Source organism: Solanum pennellii, chromosome 9, assembly GCF_001406875.1.
Source record: "Solanum pennellii chromosome 9, SPENNV200".
Lineage (NCBI taxonomy): Eukaryota > Viridiplantae > Streptophyta > Magnoliopsida > Solanales > Solanaceae > Solanum > Solanum pennellii.
The window spans coordinates 26050266-26076545 of record NC_028645.1 but is presented as its reverse complement, the minus strand read 5'-3'; positions in this window follow the sequence as shown (position 1 = coordinate 26076545).

Below are 26280 nucleotides of genomic sequence, written 5' to 3'. Positions count from 1 at the left end.
AATGTTTGTTAAACGCTTATTCCCATCATGTGAGATGTGCATTATGGCTACATGTTAGGTTCCATGACGTGTGAGTTGTAGTATGAGATGCCATCCATGCGTTGCATGAGTAGGATTTGAGAGGGTCATTTTGAGTTTTCTATGCCTTAATGGCTATTGTATGAAAGTCCTCTAAATTTATAATGTCCTCTTAGTAGAAAGTAAATGATAGTTATGAACCAATTTTTAATTAATTAAGTTGTTCCCAAATGAATTTATTTTGTAATGTTTACTTTTATATGCATGAATGTAAAGATGAATGCTATACTTGAATCGAATCATAAATTACTTCCTTGTTATGCCTATTGGTTATGAATGTGCCTTGCTTATGGCTACTTCAAAAGAGTACTCAGTGTGAGAAGTGGTATGGGATGCTACATTCATATTGCACAGGTATTACGTAGGGGTTGTATTATGTAATCCTTGTTATGTGATGAGGACTTATGTAATGTTTATGCTTATTTCGTATGAACATTGTGAAAAGGTTAAAAGGAATGAAAGGTGAGTTCACTTTTTTTTACCTTAGTGTAGATGGTTGTATGGTACACTCTCCATACATTGCACAAGGTATAACATGAGGGTTACTTTGGTCAAGTACGTCGTGTTACGACTTGGGGGTTCTCTCGGGTCTTGACAAACTTTGTATCAAAGCATATGGTTTTGAAAAATTGATTAGGATGTCTCAAACCATGTCTAGTAGAGTCTAACTCAAGGGTTTAAAATTTAACAAATTTTATTAATAGGGTGCTACAGCATGCTTAGGAAAAATATCACTAATTAATTCTCCAAGTCGTGCTATAGATCTAGAAGCTCTCTCTTATCCCTAATCCAATAGTCTTTAGGATATGACTATTAAAAGGGCTTATACTTCTAGGAATAAGGGTGAAAAGTTGGTTGTGATGCGAATTATGGCTATGTGACTAGGTAGATTTGAGATACCTTGATGTTTTATTTAGTATGAATAATGCTTCATTGTTGCTTTTAGGTGATGAAATATGTTGAGAAGAATTGTGTGGGCTTACTCCGAAGAGGGAGATAGTTTCTACCAAATAAGGTGATAGTAAGCAACGAAGATTGAATCCCCCGATGCAAGAAGTTGTGAAGAAGGAATCATGAAGTGATTCAATGAAGTGGTATATCCTATTGCAGATAGTAGTTGGTTTGCACAGTTCAATATGCACCAAAGAAAGGAGGAATCAGTATAATACTAAGAATAACCTCGTTTAAAATGAGGTGGGACTGACTTGAGAAAAAGTAAGGATTATCAAAAGTTTAATACATGGACTGAGAAAAGCCATTTTCTAATGACATTCATGGATTAATGTTAGATGGCCTCGCTAGAAAGAGTTGGTATTATTTTCTATATGGGTATTTGGGCTAAAATCAAATTTCCATAGCATCGGAGGACCAACAGAAGTCCACTTCACTTGTCTCTATGAGACTTCATCGTTCAACAGAATGTATTTGGTTTATGTAAAACACCTATGATTCATAAGTGTTGCTTGATATTTATATTTACTGATATGGCAGAGGAAATGATATAGGTATTTATGGATGATTTCCTAGTAGTTGGTGATTTGTTTGACTCTTTTGCCTAAGGTGCTAAAATGGTGCGAAGAGTGCAATCTTGTTCTCAACTCGAAAATATTCACTTTATGGTGAAACATCATAGGGTTTTGGGATAATTGGATTTCGCAAAAAGGAATTGAAGTTTATAGAGCTAAACATGAGGTAATAGAAAAGCTTTCAGCACTCGTTTCTGTAAAAGGTGATAGAAATTTTTAGGACATGTAGGTTTCCACAAGAGTTTCATGAAGGATTTGTAAAAACATTTCTTACCCATTATGCAAACAACTCAAAAAGGAGTTCAAGTTTGAGTTTGATGATTCTTTTCTAAGAGAATTTAAATAGTTGAAAGGAAGTTGACTTCCACACTAATAATTATTTCATGGTATTATGGACAACTGTTTGAAGTAATATGTGATGCGAGTGGGGTGTCACTTGGCATAGTATTGGATCCAAGGTGAGAGAAAAGTTTTTGATCTTATTTTCTATGTGTGGAAAGTGTTGAACATTGTTCCAAAGAACTATAATTTTCCTGAAAAAGAACCGTTTGTTGTGGTTTGACATTTAAGATGATTAGATTGTATTTTCTTGGCACTAAAGTCATTAGATATAATAATTACTCAACATTGACATATCATATGCATAAGAAGGATGATAAACAAAGACATAGATGGGTTTTATTGTTGTAAGATTCTGACTTTGATGTGAAAGATAGAAACGGAACAAAAAATCAAGTCACTGCTTAATGTTCCAGATTAGAAGAAGTTATGATCAAGTTTGAAGATTGACTCGAAATTAATGATGCATTCCCTGATTAACAAGTATTGCCTTTTTTTTCTAATTATTTTCATTGGTTTATAGACCTTGCTAATTATTTGGCAAGTGATTTTGTGCTGTTAGATTGTTCATTTAACCAAAGTAAAATATTGTTGTATGATGTGAAGATATTCTTTTTGGTAGAGCCTTACTTATTTAGTATTTGTACTAATAGGATTATTTGTCGTTGTGTGACCCATGTTCAGATGATGATTATATTAGAGGTTGTGTCATTCATTCCCTGTTTGTGGTAAAAATAGTGGTATCCTAACTGCTCATAAAATCTTGCATTCTTGCTATTACCGGCCTGCAATATATAATGATACTCATGACTTCACCAAGTGTTGTGATCGTTGTCAACTAGAAAGAGGAATTTCAACTAAAAAACAAGTACTAATGAACATGATACTTGTGATTGAATTTTTTTATGTTTGGGGTCTTCACTTCATCAGTCCGTTTATGAGTTCAAATGGAATAAAATATATTTTTGTTGAGGTCTACTATGTATCTAAATGGGTGGAAGTAGTTGCTTTTAAAACAATGAAGGAAAGAGTGACCTACATTTCTCAAAAATAATATCTTCTCCAGATTTGGTACACGAAAGGAAATTATCACTGATTGAGGTTCTCACTTTTTAAATAAGTTTTTCAAGGCTTTGCTAGTGAAGTATGGTGTCTGTCATAGCGTAGAAATTCATAATCATCTGCATCCTATTGGGAAATTTGAAATGTATAATAGAGAGATGGATCAAATTCTTGCAAGGACTATGAATGCCAAAAAAACTTATTGTTCAAGAATGATTGATGATGTTCTATGAGAGTATAACACTATATTCGAGGCGCCCATAGCTATATCCCCATACGAACTTGTGTATGGGAAGTCTTTTCTTTTGCACGTTGAATTATAATAGAAAGCGATGTCGGCACCTAAAAAGTTGAACATGGATTTGGGTGTCACATCAAGTCAAAGATTGAATAAGATGAATAAGCTCGACGAGTTTTACGTGAAAGCATCTAAGCGTTCAGCCCTGTATAAGGAGAAAAGGAAGAATTACCATAATCAAGAGATCAACAAATCATAGTTTCTTCATAGTGATTGGAACTCTGATTTACCTCAAGGTTCCGCTTGTTTCCTTACAAGCACAACTCCAAGAGAACCGAGATTTTCAAAGTCACTAAAGTATTCCGTATATGGAGTTTTTAAACTCGAGAATAATGAAGGAACAAGGTCCAAGGTGAGTGGTCATCAAATAGACTTCTACTTAGGGAGGTTTGAAGAAGTCAATGAAGTGATAGAGAAATGAGGTCTTGCTGAAGGCAAAGTAATAGAGGTGATTGTGTCATACCATGATGTTCAATCAAGTGCTACTTGAGAGGCAATTGAAGATTTAAAATATAGTAAATTTTAGGAATGTTAGGTAATTCTTTTTATTTTTAACATAGTGTCACGACATGAGAGCACCCCTAGTCATAACACGGCGTACTCGACCTCTCGGAGGTCTTATACTATCCCTTAGCATTCTTTCATCGCACATTTATAAAATAGTGCAGAATATAAAAAATTTCATTTGAAAACGCAAGATTAAAATTCATCTCACTTGAAAATAATCAATAAAAAAATAGGATAATAAGTCTCATTTTTTCATCTTAGGCACGACTTTAATAGGGACACCGTCCTTACAATAAAAAGAGAAACATTACTAGTCTATACATGAACTCAAAGAAAATCTAAACATAAAGGTCCTTATATATTAAAGGACACACCCAAACATGTGAAAGCAATCCAAAGTCTTAATTTTAGGGAAGTTTTATTAGACACAACCACCTATACTTGGTGTTAAAAGATAAAGAAGAATGGTGTTAGTAAAAGAATGCATGATGTATAATAACCACGCAAAGACATGTTTTAAGAGGTCATTTAGTTTTAAATGATGCATCATGTCATTTTAGAAAAACTTTATGAAACATTTTATACAATAAGCATAATATAGTTGTAACACTCCGGGATTTCCATGACATAGTCTAGAGCCTCACATGATGTACTAAGACATAAAACAATGTTTCAAATATTAAACTGAAGTAATGAACTTAAATAGAAAATGTTATAGTCAAATCATTTAAAAAATATCCATGACGTCTTGAGATTTATCAAATTGAGGTAGTGTGCATTGGTGTATTTTAAGGGGTTGAAACTGTCAGCAAAAGGTCAAATTTGGTTTATAGGTTTGAAATACATGTTTGAGTGTGTTTAGTGTCAAAATGTCCTTGTACAACTCCCCAATGACCAAACTAAGGGTCCTTGAAGAGGACCCTGAGTTTTGATCCTAAAATATTCAATTGAAAGTTCGCATTGACAAAGCATACAACGAGTCGTCGATGGGACAACGGCCCGTCAGCGGTTATCGTGGGTTGACATTTAGCCTCAGAACCAAATGCTTGCAGAAAACACTCTCTGAACCAAACCACGCTTTACCAGTGCGGTCCGTAGTTTTGTTGATGGGGTCGACGGGGAGTCATCAATTGGACCCATAGTGCACTGTCTTATGTCGGTTAAGGTTAGGGAATTAGTTAATTATTTAGTTAATTAATTAATGATTAAGGGTTGGTTAAATTAGTTGTATAGGGAATATAAAAGAGTTATAAATCATTAAACTAACCTAATACCTCATAATTCTCCAAACCCAATTAACTCTCACTTCTTTCTACTTCCTTTCACTTCCCAAAGACCCCATTGAAGTCCAAGGTTCAATCTTCATTAGGAATTCATGATTCAAGTTTTTATGCATTATGTCAAAGGATTCGAAATGTATGGAAGCTATTCACTCTTGGGATCCTTTTCCCCAAGAGGCTCTTCAAAATTGACTTTCAAAGATGTCTAAAACTATGATTTTCATCCATTATCGTAGGTTATCGTTAAAATTAATCTAATATTTCAATACTTTGATTATTAATTATTTATTATGATAATTTATGGGTTATTTTTTCATTCCTTAGAGTTTGACCTAGTTTCTCTAAAAGATCCATATTGTACCTTATTCCTTACCCTAGGTTATGAATTAGGTTGATTTGTGATTAGGGTGGATGTAAGTGATTGAGTTCGTTTAATGTACTATTATTTGGTGATGATGGTTCAAATAATGGATAAATATTGTGGAATTAACGGTGAAGTCTTGAAGGATATTCTTGGAAGCCACTGGTATGTCTTTTGAGTTTATGATTTCTCTACTTCAATTATGTTTGTTTATTCTTGATGATTATGTTCAATTGAAGTATGATAACGTGAATAGACTAGGAAGATGATGATATGATGAATATGATGGCATGTTATGAATATGTGAATATCTGACATTGATAGTGGTATGATCATACAAGCTTGGAAGTGATTCTCTTCTGTTCTTTATTATGATTGACTATGATGTTATGATCTCACTAATGATGGGTTGCGATGAAATAAAATTGTCATCCTATACGTAAAAGTGCTAAGATCATGATTTTACAATGTTTTAGTCCCTAAGTCTTATTTTGAAACTAATGTTTAGAATGGCTTAAAGACATTTCAGAAAGGGACTTTCTCTTACCATCCAGCGAACTAGAAATGAGAGGTAACCCTACCCAATGCGAGAAGATAGGATTCAAATGGTTCTCATGCGATGGAGAGTAGTTCTTTAACTTAGTGCCCCCATTGGAAAACTATCTACAAGATCCACCCAGAATGCTATATTCATGTTTTGTTCTACCTTAGCAAGTACAAAACCTTGTTTTGGTGTAGGGTTTCTATGATGCCGGATTCCATGTTTAGCTCAGATGATCTATTTTCGGTTAAGGCGATTGTTCCTCAAAGTAAAATGAATGAATGAAAGTAATATGTATTAACACTAACTAGGATGACTTAAGGGGTTCAACTAAGTATAGTTAAGAGAATGGGACTTTACCTATGCATTGCACAAGTTAACCTTGAGGGGAGTCCTAGGAGAATGTTATCATGTGCTTATGTTATGAATGAAATCCATAATATTACATGATGTTGATATTATATGATGTTGACTTCATTTTATGATCATGATATTGGTCTAAATTGCTATTCATGATGATGAGTATGCTTGATGTGAGATTATGTGAAGTATATGCATTGCTTATGGCTTCTTTACTAGTTGACTTTGTTTATGTGGGGTTATGGGGCTTCACATAATCATTGCACCACTTTCGTTTGATTGGGATTATAGGTAAGGGTCTTGTATGATTTAATGATATTAACTCTAAGATATGAAATGTTTATATGGCTTTATGATTATGCTGTTCTTGTATATGGATATGAATATGTGTTGATGTATTGTGATTATTCACTTTTATATATTCTTGTATGTGCGTAAAGGCTTTCAATGTGACTTAGCATGGTTTTGAACAAAAATGTCCCTTTGTAAATGATTTCAGTTGTTTTACTTGCATAAGTTTACATAGTTAGTACATGTGGTTTGTACTAACCCATATCCTTTATATTTCTACAATTATGTAGGTTAGGTCCGTTGAAGATTTCAAGGTCATTTTAGGGGACGACTTGGATTTGTTCCCAAGTTGTTGGTGTATCTTCATATCCCATAATGATGCCACTTTTCTAGCTTCGCTAGTATTGTCTATGTCTAAGATAATTGTTCTTCCCTTATCATTTGAGACTTTTTTGTAAGCCTATATGTGATATTATGTAATAGTGTAAGCGCTATGCCCAAATCTTATGCTCTTATATAGATGGTATATGTGACTTAAACAATATTAGACTACGTTAATGAATTGTCTATGTTGCAGAAATGAGAAGTCTAAGTAATATTTATAAATGAGAATTCTATGTAAACTTCATATATGATAAACGAGAAGTCTAAGTATACTCTTTAGGCAAATGTTTTAAATTTTTCTGCATTTTTCTCTACCTACGATATGCCATGATGTATGCTGAGGGCTAGTCTAAGGCCTCATAGATGAAAACGAAGAAGATGTCAGTTCCGTCTAGGGGTGCTCAACGATCATGACAAAATTTGTATCAGAGCATGAGGTTGTGTTATCCTAGCATTGATATCTCACTAAACCACATCTACATAGAGTCCTGTTCATAATTATGAAGCGCACCACATTTATGAAAGAGAGGATATGTGTTGCTTAGGAAATTCTAACCTCTTTGGTATTTTTGAAGACGTGCCTCGAGAGTCTTGACTCAATGTGTCCTTTTCTTCTAATCCTTTTCTTGTGGTTATACGCTATAACTACTAGAGAACAACTGCAAGAAGAGTTGAAGAGGAGGTTTCTAGAGCGAAAGTTTCTCCCCAAGACAACAAAGCTCCTCCTAAAGAACAAGCTCCTCAAGGTGACCAAGCTCCGGTCAATCTTCCGACAATGACAGATGGAGAGATAAAGACTATTTTTATCAACTTTGATCATTCCATGACCAGAGAATCTCAAGACATAAGTAACGACCCGAAAGTACCCCTAGAATATGGGGCACCCATAGGTCAGATCAATTGCGTACTTGACCTTTCAGAGGTCTTGTACAATCCTTAGATATTATTTATTACATAAGACATGAAAAGTAGCGCGAAATTAAATCTTTTTATGAATAAAATAATAAGGAAACCATCTTTCATAAAAGCTAAGGATTTGATCTCGTCTTCACAAGACGACTTGAAGACATGAAATTTATATCTTAGGGAGACAACCCTTTACATTAAATGAATATACATAATAAGTCTTAACGATAGAAACTAAGAAATAGAACTATGCCGTTGAATATAAGAGGACATACTTAATCTTGAGAGGATAGATTCCCAATCTTTGTATTTTATTCTTCAAACGCCTCCAACCTATATTTATTAGTTATAGAAAAGTATGGGGTTAGTACAAATTAATGTACTAAGTATGGCATATGCAAAAACATGAGAAAAGGGACATTTTAGTAAAATAAGCTTTCATGCAAAATAAGTAAAAATTTAATGATTATTGAATTAAAATTGTATAAAAATCATCATTTAACACATAATAAAAGATTTCCATAATTTTAGCACAAGGAGTCCCTTTACAGTGAAACAGTGTCATGTTACAGAGAACAATCCATTCCAAGCAATGTGAACTCATTTCCCGTTAGGTTTCCCCAACAAAGGTATCCTTAGACTCCGTAAGTTAACACAAGCAAGGACCGCCCATACACCTCCTTCAAGACACACCAAAGTAATCCTTAAGACTACCAACCACATGTTTACCTAATCTGGAAATCAAATCCACACTCTTGCCTAGGCATTCTAAAGACATTCTTACATGAAGAATTTCATTTAAGTAACCTTCTCCAATAGGACCTATAAGTTACACTAAGTGCAATGTGGGAGTAGCATACCATACTACTACTCCTACCTAGTGTTCCTTGATGATTCCCTTGGATTAAACACTCTACATTAGTCACTTCTAAATTCATCAAATAAAACTTAGTATTAAAATGTTTCCTTAACATTTGATCTTAAGTTATCTAACTTAATTTACAACACATGATAGAACACACCAAGACTCTTCTTTCAGAAGCTCTACTTAGTTCAATGGATAGATAGAGTCCCATACCACCACCTAAATTAAGTAGTAAGTTCTTTTAGGAGACTTAGTTCATAAGCTTCAGATAAAACACACAAAGACTCCCCTTTCAGATGGTCTACTTAGTGCAACGGATAGATAGAGTCCCATACCACAACCTACTCTAAGTAGTACGTTCTTTATAGAGGCTTAGTCATACATTCTTTTGTGGGGGAAAAAATTTAACCGACATAGACCATGAGATCTAGACATGGAATCCCGATACTACCCTTATCGGATGAGGGTTCTGCACTTTCCTAGGGTTGGGTCTTTTTTTTTAGCTTTCACATGGATTTTCCAATAGCTAAACCTATGCGGGCACATAGTTATGGGATAAGGAGATTGCTACTAAGCAACTCACTATATAGTCACAAGGAGCACTCATCTCAAGAGGTACATTGGGTACAACATCTCTACTCACAATGTGCAACCACCCCTTCTTCAAATCCTCTTGGTCCTAAGTATAACGCCCCTACGGAGTTTTGAACATTAATTTCTAAAGGTCAAGGATAAACTTTGGACACAACATCTCTAGTCACAATGGGTACCCATCCTCCAACCTACATTATAAAGATATTGGGAGGTAGTGAGGTTTCTACTAAAAACATCATCTCAACTCACATTGAGTGTTCACCCCAAAACTCCCCTTTTCATTAACATTTTTTATTTTTAAACATTCATTCATTCATTAAAACTGTGAGTATGTGTGTACATGTGACCACACCTTTTACATAAATAAACACTTTCAATAATATAGAATTCAATCATGCTTAACCCTATATTCATTATTTCTCACAAACTAGCATACTCAACAGATACACATACATCACTTAGATATAATCTAAGCAAGACCTACAATTCAAACTTCATATAAAATATAAACATGAAACCTATCATAATCACTTCACTTCACACCTTAGACCATCAAATCCATACTCACAACACGTAGAAATATATATATATCAAAACACATCAAGTAAACACTGCCACCAAGAAGGTGGATCATACAACTCTACATCAATTCATAATAAGAGTTAATACAATATAAGTAACTCACCATTTAACAAAGCTTTCACCACCTATAACAAACTCCTCAACAATTCATTATAATAAGTCCCTTAGTGAAGTAGCTAGACAATATCAACAACCTAAAGAAAACAAAGCTCAAATACTACATAAACATGTTTCTTTAATCCATTTCATAAGCTAAAAGTTGAAAATATGCATAAGCATGAGTTCATTAGGGTTTTGATATTAAAATCATTAATTAATAATAGAAAAAACATATTTGAATCATTAAAACACTATAACATGAAGACGACCCATGCTTAGAATAAAAACTAGGAGAAGATAGAGTTTGAAAACATTTTTTGAAATTGTTTAGAGATGACTCCTTGAATAGAAGAGGGTTCAAGGATGACTAATATACCCAAATCAGAAGGATACCCACTAATTTTATGAAGAAATACGTCCAACTATCCCTCCTAGCTCTTCCTTGAGTCTTAGCTCCAATGGTGACTTGAGAGAGTTTGTCTTTAGAGAGAGGGTTTGAATATTTGAAGTGAGGGGTCTTGTCTAGGTCTAGGATTTAAAAATAATTTTATATGCCTTAAAAAACTAAAAATATCTTCCTATGTTCATAAAAGAAATCGGGTTAATTTACAAAACACCCCAAGTAAAGGCAGTCGTGTCCTGCAGCTTTTGAAGGACCACCATCAACTCCTATCAACGACGGACCGTCGATGCATGGACATCCCATTGATGAGAAATCGTGTATTTGTACTGAAGCTCCCAAAATGTGAAGTGTGATGTTCCAGTCGACGAACCAAGTCGACCACCTTTTGGTTGGACCACTGGCCATCGATTGGTCTTGTTGGTGGACATTGCCTAGGCAGTCTTGCGTCCTAGTCTTGGGCACTTCTCTAGGTGGTGTCTTACCCAGACATTAAACCCCTAAACATAGTTTTCTAGGTCTTAAGAACATCTCACACCTATTTCTAGCAAAAAAAATAGGTAAAACATACTCAAACACATGAGAACACACAAGCACTATCTTAGGCATATCTTCCGAATGTCATGGACGTTATTGGACACTTGACCTCCAAACTTATCCAAAATTCATACACTACCTAAGAAAAACATTATAACTCATTTTAACACAAAATTATCTCAAAAAACATTTAATAAGGTCTAGTTCACCTTAGTTTGATTTAGGGTGTTATACCATAGCTACTTAAGCTTAAGCTATGGCGGATCAAGCAAACCAGGAAGTTTGACACCGTGTGAACAAAAATTCTAGTAGCATGTCTTATTACTTCAATGACTTCACAAGTATGAACCCTCCAATGTTCTTTGTTACTAAGGTGAACGAATATCCCCAAGACATTATTGATGAGGCCTACAAGATCATGTATGCTATGGGAGTGAATTGAAATGTGAAGTACGAGTTAGCCGATTATAAACTTAAAGACATGGCTAAAACTTGGTTTACTCAATAGAGGGACAATAGAGCTTTGAGAGCTGGTCATGTATGTTTGGAAGTGTTTAGCAGGGCATTTCTTGATATTTTCGATCCAAGGGAGAAAACATAGGCAAAAGTGGAAGAGATCATCAACCTTCTTTAAGGAGGTATGAGTGTGCTATAATACTCTATTTAAATTTACTAAGTCTTCTAAGTATGCCTCTTCTTTGGTGTCCAATCCTAGAGATGAAATAAACCATTTTGTGTGTGTGTGGGGGGGGGGGGTGTTCAAAGGTCTTGTTGAAGAGTGTCATTTGGTGATGCTTCATGACAACATGGATATTTATAACTTGAGGGTGCCTGATAAAAATATTGAGGATAGTCGTCTTAAGAGGAAGAAAAAGAAGTTCTAGAGGGAAAGGCCCTATGAAGTAAGTACTTCAAGAGGTTAGTTTGAAATTCAATAGAAACCTATGTTCAAGAAGGGGTTACCAACCAAGTTCCTTATAATTTAACCAAGGCTAGTAAATATAAGGTGTATAACCTTTGGTCCAAAAATATAAGCGGTTGAAATTAACTAAGTGAGAAACCTACGTGTATCAAATATGGTAAGAAGCATATGGGTGAATGTCTAGTTGGAATGGATAATTTCTTTGTGAGTGAAAAGATTTGACATAAGGTGACAGATTGTCCTATGGTAAAGGGTGAAGGAAAGGGGATTAATAAAGCACAAGAAAGTTGTCCTAGTTCAGATGCTCCTAAGAACAACCACTTCTATGTTCTCCGCTCTATGAGTGATCTAGAGGATGCTGCCGATGTTGTCACCGTTATGTTACAAGTTTTTTCCATAAATATCAATGCTTTACTAGATACGGTGCCAGATAATATTTTGTAACTCCTTTAGTGGCAATGAAGTTTTATGTAATAACTGATGTGTTAAGTGAACCTTTTTCGGTTAACGCCAAGGAGGGTGACTCCATTATGGCTAGAAGAGTCTTTAGGAGTTGTCCTATATCATTGTCCGATAGAGTTACATTGGACTATTTGGTAGACCTTGATATGTTGGATTTTGATGTCATATTGGGGATGGATAGGTCGCATGCCTGTTTTGCGTCTATTGATTGTAGATCCAGGGTAGTTAAGTTCCTTGTTTTTAATGAACACGTCTCAGAATGGAAGAGGGTAAACTCAATCCTTAGAGGTCAAATAATTTTGTTTATAAAAGTTTGTAAGATGATTTTTAAGGGATGTCTCTACCATATTTTGAGGATCAAGCACTTTGGGTCCCGAGCTCCTCCCTACAGTCGGTAACCATAGTGAAGGACTTTTCGGAAGTCTATCTCGATGACTTTCCTAGATTCCTTCTACACACGAAATAGACTTTAGCATAGACTTATTTCTGGATACAAAGACTATTTCAATCCCTCCATGTCGGATGTCTCTGTCCGAGTTGAAGGACAAAAAGATCAACTCAAAGAATTGCTAGACAAAGGCTTCATAAAAAAATATTCTCCATGGGGTTCTTCATTGTTATTCGTGAAAACGAAGGATAGGTCCATTAGAGTGTGCATTCATTACCGACAACTAAATAAGGTAACCATTAAGAACAAGTATCCTCTCCCTAGGATTGACAATTTCTTTTACACACTCCAAGGGGAAAGCTACTTTTCAAAATTAACTTGAGGGTCAGGGTATCACTATCATAGGGTGAGAGGTAAAAACATACCTAAAACGTCTTTCTGAAAAACATATGGACATTAAGAGTTCCTAGTTATGTCCTTTGGTCTAACTAATGCCTCGATGACTTTTATGGACCTTATGAATAGAGTGTTCTGGAATTGCCTTGACTACTTTGATTGTTTTTATTGATGATATCTTAGTATATTCTAAGATTAAGGATGGGCATATGAAACATTTGAGTATAGTATTACATGTCGTCAAGGAACATCAACTCTTTGCTAAATATAGTAAGTGTAAATTTTTGTTAAGATCGATTGCATTTCTTGGTCACATTGTTTTAGTTGAGGGTGTAGAGGTTGATCCGAAGAAAACGAAAGCAGTTCAGATTTTGCCTACACCATTAAATCTAACTGACATTAGGAGTTTATTGGGTTCAGCCTGGTAATATAGGAGATTTGTGGATGGGTTTGCATCCATTGCTTCTCCCTTGTTAACCTTAACCTAAACGAAAGTTAAATTTGAGTTGTCGGAAGCTTGTGAAAGAATATACCAAGAGTTGAAGATAAGCTAACCTCTGCAGTGTGTTGACCTTACCGGAGGGTACAAAAGGGATTAGTGGTTTATTGTGACACTTCTCGATTCTGTTTGGGTTGTGTCCTCATGAAACATTGTAAGGTGATAGAATATGCCTCTATACAACTCAAGATGCATTGGAAATGTTATCCAACTCATAATCTTGAATTAGCGACCGTAGTGTTTGCATTGAAAATATGGTGGAATAACCTATATGTTTTTCCATGTTGATGTGTTAACAGACCACAAGAGCCTTCAATATGTATTTAGTCAAAAAGTATTTGAATACCCGACAAAGAAGATTGTTGGAACTGTTAAGGATCATTACATGAGTGTTCCCTACAACCCCGCTAAGGCCAATGTGGTTTTGGACGCTCTAAGTCGAATGTAAATGACTAGTGTAGCTCATGTTCCCAATGATATGAAAGAGTTAGTGAAAGAGGTATAGAGATCGGCTCAGTTGGGTGTTCAGTTTGAAGACTCCCCAAAAAGAGGGTGTATGGTTCATAATAATTCCGAATTATATTTAGTGGCGGAATTAAAACTTTTCAGAGGAATATAATAATCAGAAACATCTTCTGTAAAAGCTAAGGAATAAGTCTTGTCGTCACAAGCCAATCTTAAAGACACACCTTAAACATCTTATGGACACGACCCTTTCCATTGAAAGAAATACATAAATAGTCAAATACGAGTCTTTAAGAAGAATTAAAGAAACATAGACTATGTCCTCGAATATAGGAAGACATACTTAGTCTTGAGAGAGTCGATTCCCAAGCTTGCCTTCTAACCTTCAACTTGCCACCAACCTATACTTATAGAGTATGGAAAAGTATGGGGTTAGTACAAACATTGTACTATGTGTCATTATGCAAAATAATGCAAAAAGGGACAATTTATTTGAAATACAGAAGTCATGCTATTTTGATAAAAATAACCATCATGAGTTAAGTTATAAAACATCATATAGTATCATAATTTAAAACATAAGGTAAAACTTCAATTTTTCTTAACATAGGAGCAAACTTACAATAAACCCAAATCTATACAACAATTACTCCTACCTAAGTTATCCTAAGGCTCCCCTAAGTAAGACATAAGAAGGTTGCCCATACAATATCCCCAATACCTACTTAAAAGATCCTTAAGACTACAAAGCATAAGCATACTTCATTTCATTCATAGATGTCACCATTCAATATAAACGACACTATTGAAACATACATACACTTGGGAACTTCATATGAGAACTATCCTCGAAACCCCCAATTTACACTTGGTGCAGTGTCAAAGTAGCATCCCATACTTACACTTCCACTTCGTTCTCCTTATGAATGACCTTAGAATAGGCACATCACATTCATCACATATAGGCTTTCATCATACAAGTCATAACATCAACATCGTTCATCAACGTGAAATATAAAATTACATTACTTTCATTTGCATGATATCATGACCCATTCATACATTTCACATAAGGACACACCAAGACTGCCTCTAAATGTCTACTTATGCTATTGACAAGTAGCGTCCCATTCTACAACCTACCCTAAGTTTTACACCCTTAACAAGACTTAGTTCATTTGATTCATTTGTGGGGGCTAGCTTTAACCAAAATATACCATGAGATCTTGACATGGAATCCCCGTACTACCCCATACTGGATGACGAATTCCTACTTCCCTAAAGTAGGGTCATATTATTTAGCCTTTACATGGATTCTCCAATAGCTACACCTAGCAGGCGCATAGTTAAGGGATAATAATATTTCTACTAAGAAACTCATTCGTTATTAACGATGAGCACCAATCTCAAGAGGTACACTCCATACAACATCTCTACTCACGAAGTGTACCCACCCCTTCTTCAAATCGTCTCGCTGCTAAGCATATATCCCACGTAGTCTTAAACATTCATTGACTATATGTTTAGAGATAACTATTGAACACCCAATCTCAACTCACGAAGGTTATTCAACCTCCAACCTATATTTGGAAAGCTCATCGGGAATAGTTAGGTTGCAACTAAACACTTCATTTCAACTCACGAAGAGTGTTCACCCAAAAATCCCCCATTTTTCCTACATAGGAATAGTGGGGATGGTGAAGACATTTAATCTCCACTCACAAGTGGTATCTACCCTACAATCCCCCATTTTAATTCATTAACTTTATTAATGCATTCAAGTGTGTGTTTATGAGTACATGTGAGCACACCTTTCACATAATAGTCATTATTCATAACATTGATTTCTAGAGATGCTCAAAACCCACATTCATCACAATTCACACCTTATCATACATCAAACATTAAATACATACTTCATTTAGACATAAACCCTTAAAGGTACTCATTTCAACCTTCTATCACACACCATGAATATACATATCAAAATCATCACTTCACTTCACATATCATGTTTTCAAGGCCATTCTAAAAATACAGATAGAAATTCATATACTTCAAGTAAACACCGCGACCAAAAGTTGGACCATACCACTCAAGTGTTACTTAAATATAACTTAACCAAGATAGAACAACTTACTCTTCGTCCAAGCCTTTACCTTCTTTCCTCAATATTTAAGCAAAAACATCATAATAAACCATAATAAGGTAGTAACTAATCGCATCACAATATAGAGAAAATCAGAGTTTTAACATTATCAAACCAAGCACCTTAAACCCACTTCATAAGACAAAAGTTAAGAAATTTGATGGAACATAGGTTCATTGAGTTTTACATTCACTAAAACGATTTTATGCAAGACCCATACTTAGAATTAAAAATGGAAGCATTTGGAGTTTGAAAACCCTTTTTGAAAAGTCTTAAAATTGTATCCTTGAATGGAAGAGAGTCAAGGATGAACTACCATACCTTAATACGAAGAAACCCACGAATTTGGTGAAGAAAATGTGAAGAACTTGGTCCTCTTTCTTGGAGCTTGAAACTTCTTGAAAATGGAGGTTTTTGGAGAAAGAGTTTTGGAGAGATTTTTGATTTGACATTTAATGTTTGGAATGGTGGGTGAAATGAGGTTTAAAATGACCTATGTAAGTCCATAAATGATCCACAAAGTTCCTAGAAGACCCCTACACTATTTGGACCCTTATCCAAATTAAAATTTGACTTAAAAATAGCGCAGCCAAATCCAAAATTTGGCTGCACGTGGCGAGGTCATTTTCAGATTTTTGTTCTGGAAAAAAATTTGGGACGGTGAAGTTCATGTTGTCCCTTGTCGCAGGGCCGAAATATCAACCAAGTGTTGGCTGCGCGTCGCGCAGAATCTCTAAAATCTAGGCTGCCTGGCAGCTTCGATGGCCCATGTTTAGGTCCTTCTCGGGGACACTTAAGATGTTCCCGGGGAGGCGTTCTCAAACGTTTCAACCCTTTACATGTAAGTATATGCATCGGAACAATCGATACTCAATTTCACCTTCAAACCATCCCCCAAAAAATCACTAGAAAACACCACAACACACTAGTTAAACATCGAATAGTTTCCGGAAGTCTTGTACGTTCATGGACATTTGACTTCCAAACTTCAACAACTGACTTCTAATGCTAAAATACACTACATTAATACACTATTAACTCATGGAACAAATGTGAATCTCTTGTTTGACCTGTTTCATTTTCAGGGCCGTTAAACTAATGTCAAAAACCGGGAGGTTTACCTCCAGTGATAGACGTCGCTACTTGGAAGTGTGTAGATATAAATATGGACTTTCTAGTGGGTTTGCCTTGATACCGTAGGCATAATGATTTCCTATAGGTGAATATTGATAGATTGACTAAATCTGCACATTTTATCCCCATCAAATCACCTATTCAGTGGTGGAATATAGTAAGTTGTACCTTAATAATATTATGAGTTTACATGGGATCCCTTTGTCCATAAACTCGTATAGAGGTGCCCAATTAAATTCATTTTTTTGGAGGTCTTTTCAAAAGGGGCTAGGTAGTCAAGCGAATCTTAGAACCGCTTTTCATCCTCAAAGGATGGGCAAGCGAACTGTACAACCCAAACCCTAGAAAATATCTTAAGGGCTTGTTCTATTGACTGCAAGGGTAATTGAGAAAATTACCTACCGTTGATAGAGTTCTCCAACAATAATTGCTATCATTCGAGTATTTTTGTGGCACCATTTGAAACATTCTATGGTAGGATATGTAGATCTCTGGTTGGGTGGTTTGAGGTTGGTGTATCTTCACTCCTTGGTAACGGTATAATCTATGATGCATTAGAGAAGGTTTTGATGATAAGAAATAGGTTGAAAATAGCATATAGTCGGCAAAGATCTTATGCCGGCAATCAAAGAAGAGACCTTCAGTTCAAAGTAGGTGATCATGTCTACTTGAAGATTTCACCCATGAAAGGGGTGATAAGATTTGCAAAAAAGGGGAAGCTTAGTCGCCGATATGTGGGCCCTTATGAGATATTGAAATAGTTTGGGAATGTTTTTTATGAATTGCAATTACCAAGTAAATTTGCCCGGTTCACCTGGTATTTGATGTCTCTATGGTCAAGAAATTTATAGGTGACCCAATGAACATTCTCCCTGTTCAAGGGTTATGGGTGAATGAAAACCTTCCATATGAATGGTTCGATTGAGATCCTAGATCGTCAAGTAATAAAAAATTAGGAATAAAGAGGTTTTTTCCATAAAACTATTATGGAGAAACCATCTTTGTGAGGGTGGAACATGGGAGGTTGAGGCCGACATGAAGTCCCGTTATCCTCATCTCTTTCTTCTTACTCCTAGTCAAAGTTGAGGTTATGTCATGACCGAAATATAGACCCTAGACGAGACTGGCGTCGTTGACTTTTCAGAGGTCGCAGACAAGCCTACATACGTCATTCTTACTTCATCTAGGTTAATTTTTGCGGAAAATATAAACTTTTAGTTTTCTTATATTATGCTAAACATCTTAAACTTAATATCATAGGCATTCAAAAATAAACCATCTAATAAAGAGATAATCAAATGAAAGAATTAGTTCATAATTTTATTAAACGTATTTTTGCCAAAACGGCACCAATACAATGTATGAACAAAAGTGGAAAAAAACACTAGTGGAACATGCTCCACTAGCTATAGCCTACATCTAACCTCAATATTAATGGTAGACATCCTCAAAAGCATTAGGGCCTACCAAGTCCGTATGAAAGGTCTATGTCCGGATAGCTGCAACGTCAACCTGTAAGCTCTAGCGCCCACCTGTGCATGCACCTAAAATTGTAGAATTGTATGGGATTAGTAAACACTTGTACTAAGTATAGGTATATGCAAGCACACACCAAGGACATGCATGAGTAAGAAACGCTCTTTCCTAACAACATGATTATGGAAAGTCAAGCCAGTGAACTTGCCAAATTGGGATAGTGAGCTTTCAAAAATATGATTAAAAAAGTTATGGCATGAGAGTAACATGCATTATCATACTTATCATATTGCACACTGTATATAACATCTTGAACATAGCACATTACATATTGCATATAGCACATAAAATCTTTCAAATCATTCATTCATATGCAATGAGACATTGGAATCATGGACTTGACATTAAGACTTCCCAAAATGAGGACTCAACATAAGGACCTCAACTAGGGAGCCTTCTTTAGCAAACACAAAGTCTGCTTCATTCATTCATACGTACTTCATTTCATTTCAGCTAGTATAAACACCAGATATACCTAGGATGTAATTTAAGACTTTCATCGGGTTCGCTGTGGAATGATCAAGACTGACCTAGTGTAATTACTCAAGTCTAGCTCGTCTCTTGATCAACCTATCCTAACACCTTTGGTATCATTCATTTCATTATGTGCATAATTTGAGGCTCGCCTCATTCATTCATGGGGAACTTTAACTTTAATCAAAGTAGATCAAGTGAGCATCATGAAATCCAGTGTCTCCCCCACAACGAAAAGAAGTGGATTCGCCGGCCAAAGTGACCCAAAACATGCTAGCGCACAAAGCTCGTCTATCAGTGCTCATTATAAAGTTCCATTACATTCGACTCATACGACATGGATGGTGGCTTCTAATATGAGGACATCATAGCTCAATAGATAGTTTATAATCTCATCATTAGTATTAAGTTTGTTAATCTCAATACTTTCATTAGAGTGTTCATACAGATTGGTCTCTTCATTAACTTTACACTATCATAGGTGAGTACGTTTTGGTACATTTACTTAAGCTCATTTGAGATTGCTCTCACATTTTACATTAGCCTCATATCATGTTGTCACCATATTCATTAACATTAGAACATTTGCTCTTCATAATTACTTACCCCTTTTTACGTGAATGTTCATTTCATCATATACGAATGAACTTAGCCATTTAGTGTGTTTCACACTCTTACTTAACCCTTCTAGGGTTTCATCATTTCATTGTTCATTTCATTATTTCATTTTTCATTTCATCATTTCATTTTTCATTTTATCATGTACCAATGCACTTGGCCATTTAGTTTGTTTTACACTCTTACTTAACCCTTCTTGGGTTTCAACATTTCATTGTTCATTTTATCATTTCATTATTCATTTCATCATGTGCCAATGCAGTTTGACATTTTGTGTGTTTTACACTCTTAGTTAGCCCTTCTAGGGTTATATTATTTCCTTACATACATCATAGGTTCACGTATTTTTAAACATATGGTAGACTTATGGGTCTATACATACAAGCCATGAGGCTTTGTCCATAGGTCATTTAAGTGATTCATATCTTCCTAAGATTATGTGGTCCAGGACTTATGCATCTTGTATGTATACCATGATCTCCCTTTCGATCTGAGTAGGCAGCATTATTCTTGAATATTTAACTCATGTGTGACTTATGTATCAACACGGAATTCGAATCCCTTGGACACACTAACATTTTTCATTTATTTTATCTTGGTCAACACGATTTGGGGACCCCAAATCGAGCCCAACACCTTCATTTCCTTTTAATTTCTTTCCTTTGAAATTTCTCTTCCTTGGTCGAGGGGTTGTGGGATCGAACCCCCACAGCCTCACTTTATTTTTCATTTAACTCTCCTTTTCCACCTAGAGGTCATGTGTTTGATTCCCACGCATCACACTTATTTTCTTTTCATTTTTTTTTCTTAAGCTTGACAAGGAGGTTGTGGGTTCAAATCCCACTCCTCTCATTTCTTATTTTCATACATCATTTTGCAGGCCAAAACCATGGTTCGAATCCCCTTCACCACATTCCTTTTACTTCTTTATTTTCATGGTTTTTTACATGGTGAAGTCAAGGGTTCATTCCTCCATGACCTCACATGTTTTAATTCATTTTTTCACAATATTTTGAACCCTCTTAACTTGACCGGTACTCATCATTTGAAACTGGAAATTTTGTAGTTTTTCTTTAGCATCTTTTCATCAAGTTACACAATAGTTCTTAGCGAATTCATAGTTAATTTAGAACGTTTTTAGTGCATTTTCATGAATTCGATAAGCCAAGAGTTTCTCACTCAATTCAGACATATTACACTTCATATGAACATCACGATTTACATAAGTTTGTGCACGTAAGATCACAACCATAAAATTACAATTTTTGAGCATTAACCCGAGAACACCTAGTCATAGTCACATTTTTGCACACATATGCACATAGTTTCGGAACACATAGGTTGTCATTCATACGATTTCAAACACACATACATGAACATATTCATCATGAAAATGCAACATACGCCTTATATCTACCAGAAAACATACCCAAAATACGAATCATTGGGAGCAAATGACAGGGACATGCAACAGGGAACAACCCTACTTTTCGGATTGATTATACTGAACCTTACGGGGTCTCTTGGGAGGGGAACCAAGAGAGATGAGAACCCATACCTTTTTGAAATTCAAACCTCGACTTGATGCCCAAGAACTTCTCCAAACACACATCCAACACCGAAAATTTAACACCCCACTCGATGGAAAACATTCTCTTTGCCTAGGTGATTGATTAACATTTGTTTTTCTTATATTTTCGTGTGAGTTCTTCAAGTGTGAAGAAGCTTGGTAAATTTCCTGTTCTTGAATGTTATTTGGCATAGAGATACGTGAATGGGAAGAGAGAATGATCGTGAATGTTTAGGATATAGACGTGAGAGAGTAAGAGTTTTATTTGCCTTAGGAGTCTAGTTTAGGACTTAAACAAATAAGTTTTTTATTAAATGATAAAAAATCTGATTTCCCTTTTATTTTAAATCAGCTGATAAATAATAAATATTAGTTAATAACATTAATTTAACAACTTAAATTAAAACAAATTTAATTCATTGCTTCCACCTAGGTTCGAACCCGGGTGGAGCAAGACGACACTCTAACAGCAAATTTTCGGCCGTCTCTCCCCAAAATGCCCCTCCAACTTATCAATTAAATAATTTATTATATATTTAGAGTAATTACGACCCTTAGCCTTGAAAATGACTATTTTACCCATAGACCGTCCAAACATAAGATTTCCCCTTTTTATGTCCGGTAAAGACTCATCCGAGTAAATCTTCATATTCGGGAGCTCTACATGGTTGGACCCAACCTTTCAAAGCTCAACTAACTCCCCAAGTTAGTTTGATAGGATTTAGTAAGGGTTCAGAGGTCTGGTTCTACGTGCATCAGTCCATGTGAACCGGTCTAATCGTAGGCATCGTAAGAACATTAAGAATTATTTCGCCTAGCCGTTTTTAGGGTTGTTACATTATCCCCCTTAGGAACATTCATCCCTGAATGACACTACTAACTATTTCGCGTAATGCCAGTCAGATCATAACATATTTACTATACACAATTAAGCAATAGCAACAAAAAATGGAGAGATAAGGAAACTTAGACTTAAGAGTTGGAAGTCTAACCTCTAGAGCTAAAAAGATGGGGGTAGCGGGATCTCATATTGGCCTCGGCCTCCCACGTAGCACCCTCAACAAGATGATTCCTCCACAATACCTTCACTGTGGCAACCTCCTTGTTCCTCAGCCGCTTGACATGTCTCTCTAAAATCTCAACTAGTACCTCCTCATCGGACAAATTTTCATCAACCCCCAAACCTTTAACAGGTAGAATTGATGCTGGATTGCCTAGGCACTTCTTTAACACAGAGACATGAAAGACTGGATGAACAGAAGATAGTTCCAAAGGCAATTCCAACTCATAGGCCACCTATCCCACACGCTGTAGGATATTATAATATTGCCCAACATACCTGGGACTCAACTTCCCCTTCCTGCCAAACCGCATCACCCCCTTTATAGGTGATATTTTCAAATAGACCTGGTCACGAACATCAAATTCTAAGGGCCGTTTTTTGTTGTCTGCATAAGACTTCTGCCGGCTGTAAGAAGTATCACAAATATCCCTAATCACCCTGACCTTCTCTAAGGCCTCATGAATGACCTCTGGACCCAAAATGGATTACTCTGCAACGTCGAACCACCAAACTGGAGACCTACACCTCCTACCATATATTGCTTCAAACGTTGCCATCCCAATGCTGGAGTGATAGCTATCATTATACGAGAACTCTATCAAAGGCCGATGGTCGTCCTAACTACACTTGAAGTCAATCCCACATGCCCTAAGCATGTCCTCCAATGTAAGAATGGTGTACTCTTCCTGTCCATCATTCTGAGGATGAAAGGCAGTACTAAGCTTCACCTTCGTGCCTAACCTCTTTTGGAAGGATTTCCAGAAATGTGAAGTGAACTGAGCCCCTCTATCTGAAATGATAGACAAATAAATCCCATGCCATGTCATCAATGTAGATTTCAACATGATTCTCGACTCTGTAAGTAGACTTCAAAGGGATAAAGTGGGCCGACTTAGTCATCATCTCCACAATAACCCATATGGAGTCATGTTGTCTCCTAGTCTTCGGAAGACTAATCAGGAAGTCCATATTAATGGCCACCCATTACCAAGTCTGAATCTCACTAATCTGAGTAAGACCGCAAGTCTTAAGATGTTCTGCCTTAACCTGTTTACAATTAGGACACATGGCCACATAATTTGTAATGTCCTTCTTCATGCCATCCCACCAATAGATCTGTTTAAAATCATGATACATCTTGGTGGAACCTGGATGTATGGAGTATCTGGAACCATGGGTCTCTGCAATGATGCTGGTCCGAAAATCATCCACATGTCGTACACACAGTTTGTCATGGTACATAAGTATGCCGTTATCTCCCAAAGCAAAAGACTCATTCATCTTAACAAACACTTAGTCCTTCAGCTCCATCAACAAAGGATCAAGACGCTGACCCTCCTTGACTTCAACTACTAAGGATTATTCAGAACTAGGATGAACTGAAATACCCCCACTAGTAGAGTCCACTAACCGCACACCCAATCTGGCTAGTCCGTGTATATCTTACACCAACTCCTTTTTCTCATCCTCAACGTAGGTTGTACTTCATTCTCATCCTACTCAAAGCATCAACTACAACATTAGCCTTACCTGGATGGTAGTGGAAATTCATGTCATAGTCCTTCAAACGCTCCAGCCACCTCCGCTGACGTAGATTCAACTCCCTCTGTGTGATAACGTACTCAAGACTTTTGTGGTATGTCAACACATCCACATGAACTTCATACAAGTAGTGCCTCCACTATCAGTGAAAATACCACAACTGCCAACTCTAGGTCATGAGTGGGACAATTCTATTCATGAACCTCGAGTTATCGGGACGCATAAGCTATAACCTTACCACCCTGGATAAGAACACAACCCAAACCAACCCTAGATGCATCACAATACATAGTGTAATTCTCACCACACTTAGGAAAAGTAAGTACCGAGGCTGAAGTGACTCTATCCTTGAGCTCCTAGAAACTCTTCTCACAAGCCTTCGTCCATTCAAACTTGGACTTCTTCTTAGTAAAAGCTAGCAGTGTGGCATCAATGGAAGAAAAACCGTCGATGAACCTGCGATAATAACTAGCCAATACCAAGAAGTTACGAATATCTGTGGGAGTAAATGTTTTGGCCAATTCTTAACAGCTTCAGTCTTTCTGGGATCTACCTCCACACCTTTGTCGGACACAACATGACCCAGAAAGGTCACTGATCTAAGCCAGAATTCACACTTGCTGAATTTGGCATACAATTGGTGTTGTCTAACTACCTGCAAGGTTAGTCTCAAATGTTGTTTATGCTCTTCCTTGGTCTTAGAGTAGAAGAGAATGTCATATATGAATACTATGACGAAAGAGTCAAGGTATTCATGGAAGTCTGTTCATGAGATCCATTAATGCAGAAGGTGCCTTGGTAAGACAAAATGACATAATTAGGAACTCATAGTACAATAACTGGTATAAAAGGTTGTATTTGGGATATATCCATCCCTAACCCCAAGCTGGTGGTACCTTGAACGAAGATCAATCTTCAAGAAGAAACTAGACCCTTGGAGTTGGTCGAACAAGTAAAATTTTCTTCGAAGTGGATAGTTATTATTGACAGTGACTTTGTTGATATGCCGATAATCGATACACATCCTAAGGGTTCCATCTTTATTTTTCACACACAACATTGGAGCGCCCCAAGGGGATATGCTCGGCTGAATGAAACCCTTATCAGTGAGATCTTTTAACTGCAGCTTCAACTCTTTTAGTTCAGATGGAGCCATTCTGTAAGATTGAAATTGGTTAAGTATCGGGTTCTAAGTCGATACAAAAGTCAATTTCTGAAGGGGGAGGAACTCTAGGCAAATAAACAGGAAATATATCTTGGAACTCATTCACTACAGGCACTGAGTCAATGGAAGGAATGTCATGATCTAAATTACTCACAAGATGACACAATAACCCCTTGGACATAATTTTATTAGCTTTAAGGTTCGAAATGAGGGATTAGGACGACTCGAGTTGTTCCCCTCCCATACTAGCTCTTCTTCATTAGGGAAATGAAATATCACAACCATATTACGACAATCCATGCAAGCATAACAATTATGAAGCTAGTCCATGCCAAGAATAACATCAAGATCATGCATTGGTGACTCAACCAAGTCTGCACACATAGTCTTACTATATACAACGATTGGGCAATCCTATTATACTCTATCAGTTCTTGCATTTTCCCTTAAAGGTGTAATAATTACTATAGGATCATCCAGAACTTCAGGAAATATCTCAAAAGTGAGATCAAGAAAAAGAGTTACAAAGGAAAGCGTAGACCCTGGATCAAGTAAAGCATAAACAGAAGTTGAGAATACTTGCAGCATACATGTGACCACATCAACGGACTTTTCCTGCTCCTCTCTGCCCTTCAGGTAGTAAAACCTATTCCTCTTAGGAGGCTCGGCTGTTGCTGTATCCTGCGATTTAGGCATAGGCTAAGCATTACCTCCAGCCTGACCTCTTTTTTGTGGGCAGTCCTTAACCATGTGCCCGCTTTTACAGCAACCGAAACATGCATTAGTGCCCTGTCTGCAATTTTCATTATGAGAACGTCCACACTTAGCACAGTCCTTTCTGGGATGCTACATCTCACATTGCCCTTCCTGGGCTCGGGTCTACCTCC